This window comes from Salvelinus alpinus, chromosome 10 (genome assembly GCF_045679555.1).
Source record: "Salvelinus alpinus chromosome 10, SLU_Salpinus.1, whole genome shotgun sequence".
Classification (NCBI taxonomy): domain Eukaryota; kingdom Metazoa; phylum Chordata; class Actinopteri; order Salmoniformes; family Salmonidae; genus Salvelinus; species Salvelinus alpinus.
This window is the reverse complement of record NC_092095.1, coordinates 10,165,768-10,175,767: the sequence shown is the minus strand read 5'-3', so window position 1 is coordinate 10,175,767 and position 10,000 is coordinate 10,165,768.

Sequence of the window (10,000 nt, the reverse complement as noted above, 5' to 3'; positions counted from 1 at the left end):
TCTCTCCCTCTCCACCTCTCTCTCCATCTCTCTCTCTCTCTCTTACTCCCCCAACACTACTCTCTCTCTCTTCCCCCCACCCTACTCTCTCTCTCTCTCTCTCTCTCTCTCTCTCTCTCTCCCCCTCTCTACTCTCTCTCTCTCTCTCTCTCTCTCTCACTCCCCCCACCCTACTCTCTCTCCCCCTCTCTCTCTCTCCATCTCCCTCTCTCACCCATATTATTTTGGCCTTGGCCCTCAGATATGCAAGCTATTTATTTCTTGTTTGAGATTTTATTACTTGTTTCCGGAATACTTTGAATTGCAGTTCAAGCTTAATAAATCCCCCGTCTTTGCCCAGTCCGCACCCTCCTCCCCTAAAGAGTGCACAGTGTTCTCTTCCTTTTCCCCACACTGAGTGGTGTGGTCTATTTTCTATTTTCAGCAGGTTTGGGTAGGTTAATCTGTTTATTGTCTGTCATGAGAGATGGGACATTTTTTTGTGTTGAAAATTTGCACTTCATGACAGAATGTTAAAATGAGGTGAAATCAAACTCCTCTCTCTCTCTCTCGAACTGAGAATAGAAAAACATGGGATGTATCGGAATATTCATGTGAGCATCATTTACCAACGCCAAACATTTTGACTCTGAGGTGTGAAGAGAAAGTGAATATGTTGTCAACACATCTGGAATCCAGTGCGACAGGCAGCCTAGGGGACAGGCAGCCTGGGGGACAGGGGGGACAGGCAGCCTAGGGGACAGGGGGGACAGGGGCGACAGGCAGCCTAGGGGACAGGGGGGACAGGGGCGACAGGCAGCCTAGGGGACATGGGCGACAGGCAGCCTAGGGGACAGGGGGGACAGGGGCGACAGGCAGCCTAGGGGACAGGGGCGACAGGCAGCCTAGGGGACAGGGGGGACAGGGGCGACAGGCAGTCTAGGGGACAGGGGCGACAGGCAGCCTAGGCGACAGGCAGCCTAGGGCGACAGGGGCGACAGGCAGCCTAGTAAATGAATACATTTCTGGACTGTAAAATCACATTAGAGAGATGTCTTATCTTTAGTAGAATGTAATTTTCCCATACCTTGAAGCACTTCTTGAATATAAACATTTTTCCTTGACCATACACTCTCTGGCTTAACTTGAATCACTCCAAGACGTTAGCGGGAAAACCATCCTACCATCGGCTTCCATTCAGTGTGGTCAGAGCTTGGTTCCTCTCTAGGTTTCTTCCTAGGTTTTGGCCTTTCTAGGGAGTTTTTCCTAGCCACCGTGCTTCTACACCTGCATTGCTTGCTGTTTGGGGTTTTAGGCTGGGTTTGTGTACAGCACTTTGAGACATCAGCTGATGTACGAAGGGCTATATAAATACATTTGATTTGATTTGGTAGTCTGGAGACGGAGGTGTGTTGTTCCAATCCCTAACAAACACCATTAATCAGTGTTTGATATGACAGGTGAGGCTAAGTGATATCTGGCCCTTCCTGTGCCAACAGACCCTCTGTGGTCTCTGAGGATGACAGGACTAAACACCTTCATCCTCACAGACAGGGGCGTAATGGACCCGTTGTATTTGAGTGGGCACAAAATATGTGAGAATGGAGGGGAGAGTGCAGCATTTTAAAATCACCTGAAACAAAGTTTTTGCCTGATATCTACAGTCATAATCATTATGCCTAATTGTATGTAAAAAATAATATATGTATGTATTTTTTTAAATCAATGATGCACATTGATTCTTAAGAACTTTTATCGTTACCAGTTCAGTACAGCTGCTATATAGTATCACAACCCAAGAATTAAAGCAATTTTAGTATTTTCTAAAGTCTAGCAAACTTGCCCACAGGCATGCCAGCTAAGATAGTTAGACAGTTAGTTAGACAAGCTAATCAACTTGATTGATAGTGAGAAATGGCTTGGTAACTAGTTATGAGTTTGGGAGATTGGGAACCTATCTAGCTGCTTAGGTAAAGCCAACTTCATAACATTTCTAGGTGGCTAGTATTACAGAGAAACAACGAAACATGTTTTGTTTTTATTTATTCATCAAGAAGGAACCAATAGGTTAGCTACATCACTTGATCACATTAATTTACAAATATACTTCCAGGCGAGTCCTGCTGTAACGATTCTCGTCCTCTTCGTCTGAGGAGTATGAAGGATCGGACCAATATGCAGCGTGGTAAGTGTTCGTCATGTTTTAATAATAAACTGAACACTACAAAATACAAAAATAACAAAGTGAATGAAAACCGAAACAGTCCTGAATGGTGACACAAACACAAACCCAGGAAACAACCACCCACAACCAAAAGTGGGAAAACAGGCTACCTAAATAAGGCTCCCAATCAGAGACAACGATAGACAGCTGCCTCTGATTGGGAACCATACCAGGCCAAACACACAGAAACAGAAAACCTAGACCTACAACATAGAATACCCAGACATAGAATACCCACCCACATCACACCCTGACCAAACTAAAAAATAGAAACATACAAAGCAATCTACGGTCAGGGCGTGACACCTGCCTGGGGAAGCTGAGGGTGCTCTTTGCATGGTCCAATCAGTGTGCCCCCTCTGCAAAATACAGCTGACATATCTTTTTTATAAATAATTATGATAAAACATGGGCTTAAAAATGAAGTTTAGCAATTCATTTAACATCTGAAAATGAAACAAAAAACAAAAAAAACAGGACAAATCTGAAAGGAAATGTGGCATTGTGCCCCACTGTTACCTATTCCGTATATAGTGCACTACTTTTGACCAGGGCCCATTGTGCACTATATATGGTAGTGTGTGTCAATTGGGACACAGGCAGGGAGTCTGGGGCGGATATTGGGTCTGGAGCTGGCTCAGGGCCGGGAGAGAGCCGGATGAACAAGGAACCAGGGATGGTTTGGAATTCACTTATTATGCCAAATAGACTGACCAGGGGATGGGGGTTAGGGGGGTTGGAGGCAGGGGGTGTTTTCTGGCCTGGATTAGAGATGGTGGATGGGGGGTTAGGGGGGTTGGAGGCAGGGGGTGTTCTCTGGCCTGGATTAGAGATGGTGGATGGGGGGTTAGGGGGGTTGGAGGCAGGGGGTGTTTTCTGGCCTGGATTAGAGATGGTGGATGGGGGTTGGAGGCAGGGGGTGTTTTCTGGCCTGGATTAGAGATGGTGGATGGGGGTTAGGGGGGTTGGAGGCAGGGGGTGTTCTCTGGCCTGGATTAGAGATGGTGGATGGGGGGTTAGGGGGGTTGGAGGCAGGGGGTGTTTTCTGGCCTGGATTAGAGATGGGGGTTGGAGGCAGGGGGGGTTTTCTGGCCTGGATTAGAGATGGTGGATGGGGGTTAGGGGGGTTGGAGGCAGGGGGTGTTCTCTGGCCTGGATTAGAGATGGTGGATGGGGGTTGGAGGCAGGGGGTGTTTTCTGGCCTGGATTAGAGATGGTGGATGGGGGTTAGGTGGGTTGGAGGCAGGGGGTGTTTTCTGGTCTGGATTAGAGATGGTGGATGGGGGGTTAGGGGGGTTGGAGGCAGGGGGTGTTTTCTGGCCTGGATTAGAGATGGTGGATGGGGGTTGGAGGCAGGGGGTGTTCTCTGGCCTAGATTAGAGATGGTGGATGGGGGGTTAGGGGGGTTGGAGGCAGGGGATGTTCTCTGGCCTGGATTAGAGATGGTGGATGGGGGGTTGGAGGCAGGGAGTGTTCTCTGGCCTGGATTAGAGATGGTGGATGGGGGGTTGGAGGCAGGGAGTGTTCTCTGGCCTGGATTAGAGATGGTGGATGGGGGGTTAAGGGGGTTGGAGGCAGGGGATGTTCTCTGTTCTGGAAGGGGTATGATTTCTTTCTCCCTTCTCCTAACTAGCAGATCATCTCCTACACAGATCTACTGTATATTTGGGGGATGGGGATTAGTCCATAGCACAATCATTTCCCTTTTCTTGTGCGGTGTGTGTGTGTGCAACACAGTGCCGAAGAGGTAGTGTAGTAGGGGATTACATAGATTTTTCAATCAATCATACAGATGCAGTATTTTAATTCGATCACCTTGTTACTGGATGCCTTTCCTGTAATGCAGGAAATGCAAAACTTGTAGTGTATTTGAGGTTTAATAAGTTTGTAATTTCCACATTGAAATTTCAGACTTGATTTTCCCTTATGAAAAATGTATCAACCCATACAAAAAACTGTCACCTAATTATAATCCACATTTCCTGTAATGCAGGATTATTTTCCTGCTGTAGCATAATATCCTTCATCTGTAAAATATTTCTGAAAGTACACATAGGTCGTTTGTGAAAGCGGGCTTTGAGGAGGGAAGTTTTTGCCAATCAGCCTGTGCCCCCAATCAACGTGGCTGCTGCTGCTTGCCTCCTGGCTGTGTCACAAATGGCACCAGTCTCATACTTATAGATTCAGTCCCTAGTGCCCTATCTCCTGACTCCAGTCTGTTACCTATAGCTCCAGTCCCTAGTGCCCTATCTCCTGACTCCAGTCTGTTACCTATAGCTCCAGTCTCTAGTGCCCTATCTCCTGACTCCAGTCTGTTACCTATAGCTCCAGTCCCTAGTGCCCTATCTCCTGACTCCAGTCTGTTACCTATAGCTCCAGTCTCTACTGCCCTATCTCCTGACTCCAATCTATAGCTCCAGTCTCTAGTGCCCTATCTCCTGAGTCCAGTCTGTTACCTATAGCTCCAGTCTCTAGTGCCCTATCTCCTGACTCCAGTCTGTTACCTATAGCTCCAGTCTGTTATCTATAGCTCCAGTTTATAGTGCCCTATCTCCTGACTCCAGTCTGTTACCTATAGCTCCAGTCTCTACTGCCCTATCTCCTGACTCCAATCTATAGCTCCAGTCTCTAGTGCCCTATCTCCTGAGTCCAGTCTGTTACCTATAGCTCCAGTCTCTAGTGCCCTATCTCCTGACTCCAGTCTGTTACCTATAGCTCCAGTCTCTAGTGCCCTATCTCCTGAGTCCAGTCTGTTACCTATAGCTCCAGTCTCTAGTGCCCTATCTCCTGACTCCAGTCTGTTACCTATAGCTCCAGTATGTTACCTATAGATCTAGTCTCTAGTGCCCTATCTCCTGACTCCAGTCTGTTACCTATAGCTCCGGTCTCTAGTGCCCTATCTCCTGACTCCAGTCTGTTACCTATAGCTCCAGTCTCTAGTGCCCTATCTCCTGACCCCAGTCTGTTACCTATAGCTCCAGTCTGTTACCTATAGCTCTAGTCTCTAGTGCCCTATCTCCTGACTCCAGTCTGTTACCTATAGCTCCAGTCTGTTACCTATAGCTCTAGTCTCTAGTGCCCTATCTCCTGATTCCAATCTGTTACCTATAGCTCCAGTCTGTTACCTATAGCTCCAGTCTGTTACCTATAGCTCTAGTCTCTAGTGCCCTATCTCCTGACTCCAGTCTGTTACCTATAGCTCCAGTCTGTTACCTATAGCTCCAGTCTCTAGTGCCCTATCTCCTGACTCCAGTATGTTACCTATAGCTCCAGTCTGTTTCCTGTAGCTACAGTCTCTAGTACTGAGTGAAGGAAAAACAGAGAGATGCCATTGTGAGGAGAGCGGGAGGGAGGGAGGATACAGCCTAGCCGTGCCACTCGTTTTGCTTTTGACATATAGTTGATATTAAAAGTTAATTGTTCTGGCTATTTCATCTTCCCGGCTGCATGCAGGTTTGCCTTTAGCCCGCATGTCATTACAGCCCCTGTCATATGGAATCTTCCTGCACCTATCAGGGGGATCTCACCTTTGACACTGGGAGATAATAGGAAAACTGAAAAGACACGACAAACTTAAAGATTTCCACCCGAATAAGCTCTGTGACCCTGAAAGTCTGAAAAACAAGCCAGGCTGACATTAAAGATTTAACAACAGGCAGGCTATTTCAAGGCACAGTTTTTCTCCTCCTGTGTCCTATAGTAGTATACTTCTGACTACACATAACCCTAACCCATTCCTCCACCCCTCCTTTGTCTTGATGAGTGTTAACTGTGTATACTAACAGTGCATGGGAAATCACCACTGCTTATTCCATGAAAAGAAACCTCCAACATGATTCTTCTCGGTGTACTTTCCTTCTTGATTAGTTAAGGACTGTTTCCATTAGGTCTGGGTCAATGTTTGTTTCCAGACCTGCACAGTGACTGAGGCCTTACTGGGTTCTTTTGCTGCTCTTTGATTTGTTAAATTGCTCCTTTTTATCCTCTGTGAACAAGGTGCACTTCAGTCGACGTGCAGACATGGGCTAATGAAGTGTCCACGTTGATAGTCTGCCTGTGTTTCTACTGGCTCTGTGTGTTACGGGGGTAGAAAACCTACAGAAAACCTACAGAAAACCTACAGAAAACCTTCATCACGTTCATTCAAACATCATCAAAACTTTGCACCCCATTATTTCTATCTTTACTTTGCACCCCATTATTTCTATCTCTACTTTGCACCCCATTATTTCTATCTTTACTTTGCACATTCTTCCACTGCAAATCAACCATTCCAGTGTTTTACTTGCTATATTGTATTTACTTCGCCACCATGGCCTTTTTTGTTGCCTTTACCTCCCTTATCTCACCTCATTTGCTCGCATTGTATATAGACTTATTTCATCTACTGTATTATTGACTGTATGTTTGTTTTACTCCATGTGTAACTCTGTGTTGTTGTATGTGTCGAACTGCTTTGCCTTATCTTGGCCAGGTCGCAATTGTAAAATCTATTCACTTGAAAACATTTCTAAAAAAAACAGTTTTTGCTTTGTTATTATCGGCTATTCTGTGTAGATTATTGAGGGGGAAAAAACTATTTAATATATTTTTGAATAAGGCTGTAATGTAACAAAATGTGGAAAAAGTCAAGGGGTCTGAATACTTTCCGAAGGCACTGTACATGTAATGAGGCCTCCCCATCATGACTGGGATCCTGCGTGGCTGATTTGGTAGGGCATGGCGCTTGCAATGCTTGGGTTGTGGGTTTGATTCCCTTGAGAGACCAGTAAAAATGTGTGCACTTACTACTGCTTGTAACTCTGGGTAAGAGTGTCTGCTAAATGAAGAAGGGATGCAATTAAATAATCAATAATATTTTCAAAGAGCACACCGTTTATCTTATTGACTAGAGACTTTCTCATACAGTATGTGTGATGATCTCCTTTTAATGGCATGCTGGCCATGGCTGAGTGGATAGGTAATGGTGGAGAAGCATCAGCTGTACTATTATATCCAGTGTGTTACAACTGTACCTCACGTAGAATCCTGGACTGGAACAAGATGTTGTTTTCAACCAACAAAAGAATGATTGAAGAGAGTCTAGGTTCAGTACACACATCTTTACACCAGCTCACAACATGTCTAGTACCCCTAGACATGTCTATAATGGCTTTAGAGGTACATAAATACAGAACAGAGTAGGCTACTGGAGTAGCCTTTATTTTTATCCTGAAAAACTCCCCAGTCCTTAATGATTACAAGCATACCAATAACATGATGCAGCTACTATTCTTGAAAATATGGAGAGCGGTACTCAGTAATGTGTTGTATTGGATTGGCCCCAAACATAACACTTTGTATTCATTTTTTGCAGTGTTACTTTAGTGCCTTGTTGTAAACAGGATGCATGTTTTGGAATATTTTTTATTCTGTACAGGCTTCCTTTTTTTTACTCTGTCAATTAGGTTAGTATTGTGGCAGAGCTAAAATATTGTTGATCCATTCTCAGTTTTCTCCGATCGCAGCCATTAAACTCTGTAACTGTTTCAAAGTCACCATTGGCCTCATGGTGAAATCCCTGGTGGCATGTCTGGTGGGGAGAGTGTCAGTGCTGTGTGTTAACTGACTATGCAAACAATTTGACATTTCCAACACATTAATATTCATAAAAAAAAAACAAGAAGTGACGCATGCCAATCTCTCTAATATCAGCCCCCACAATGAAGTGGAAGATGGGCCGCTCTGTTCTGGGTCAGTTTCAGCTTAACTAAGTGTTTCTTTGCAGCACTTGACCACATGACTGGACAATAATCCAGCTAAGATAGAACTAGAGGACTTGCTTTGTGGAGTGTGGTGTCAAAAAAGCAGAGCATCTGCTACCGAGTGGCGTAGTGGTCTAAGGCACTGCATCTCAGTGCTAGAGGCGTCACTACAGACACCCCGGTTCAAATCTAGGCTGTATCACAAACGGCTGTGATTGGGAGTCCCATAGGGCGGGACACAATTGGCCCGGTGTCGTCTGAGTTTGGCTGGTGTAGGCCGTCATTGTAACTCACTTGTAAAAATAAAATGTATTACGGACAGACCTCTCCCCATCTTTACAACAATGAATCTGTATGTTTTGACCATGACAGTTTCCAATCTAATTTAACACCAAGTAATTTAGTCTCCTCAACTTGTTCAACAGCCACACCATTCATTACCAGATTCAGCTGAGGTCTATAACTTACGGAATGATTGGTACCAAGTACAATGCTCTTAGTTTTAGAGATGTTCAGGACCAGTTTATTACTGGCCACCCATTCCAAAACAGACTGCAACTCTTTGTTAAGGGTTTCAGTGACTTCATTAGCTGTAGTTGCTGATGTGTATATGGTTGAATCATCAGCATACATGAACACACATGCTTTGTTTAATGCCAGCGGCAGGTCATTGGTAAAAATAGAAAAGAGTAAAGGGCCTAGAGAGTTGCCCTGCGGTACACCACACATGACATATTTGTCATTAGAGAAGCTTCCATTAAAGAAAACCCTTTGAGTTATATTAGATAGCTCGCTCTCAGTCCACGATATGGTAGATTTTGAACAGCCATAACACATTCGTTTTCTCAACAACAGGTTATGGTCAATAATATTAAAGGTTGTACTGATTGAATTCCAGACTGCTTTCTCATAAATTACCTTCCATTAAAAAATGGCCTTTTAAATATTCACATTCAGTGTGCTCTCATTCCGCTAAAGATATTTTCTCCACAAGGAAAGTAGCATGGTTAGATTCTTTACATTTGATGGGCGGAAAAGTGTCACGGCCAGTCCTTTATAATGTGCTCTGAAAGGGATTGTACTGTGTGAAGACGAGACAAAAAAGCCAATTAAAGAAAGAGTAGACTGAACACTGATCCTGAATAATTAATTTGGGAATTTTCAATTGGCCGTTACTGGTTCAGAGCACAGCAGACACATTAATGAACCACCCACCATGCCCCACCCCCAAACGTTAATTCTTACCCCACAGCCCATCTCCCCCAGAACAGAGGAGGGGACTCGCCATAGAAAGAACAGGTTGATTACACAGATGGCATGGTCAATTATCAGAACCAGATGAATCGCCAGTTAAATGTGACATCTGAACCTGCACTGGGTCCTCAACTGGCTACACATAGAACCCATATGGCAAGGAGACACTTACAGGCTGCAGTTTAGACCTGGCAGAGAGCCAGCCAACCTCCACACACACATACACACACACACCCACGCAAGCACACACACACACACACATACACACACACACACACCCACACATACACACACACACACCCACGCAAACACACACATATACACACACACACCCACACATACACACACACACACACCCACGCAAACACACACATACACACACATACACACACATACAAACCCACGCAAGCACACACATACATACACACACACACACCCACGCAAGCACACACATACACACACACACACACCCACACGTACACACACACATACACACACCCACGCAAACACACACATACACACACACATACACACACACACACACACACACCCACGCAAACACACACATACACACACATACACACACACACACACACGCAAGCACACACATACACACACACACATACACACACACACACACACACACATACACACACACACCCACACACATACACATACACACACATACACACACACACACACACGCAAGCACACACATACACACACACACACATACACCCACGCAAGCACACACATACACACACACACACACACATACACCCACGCAAGCACACACCCT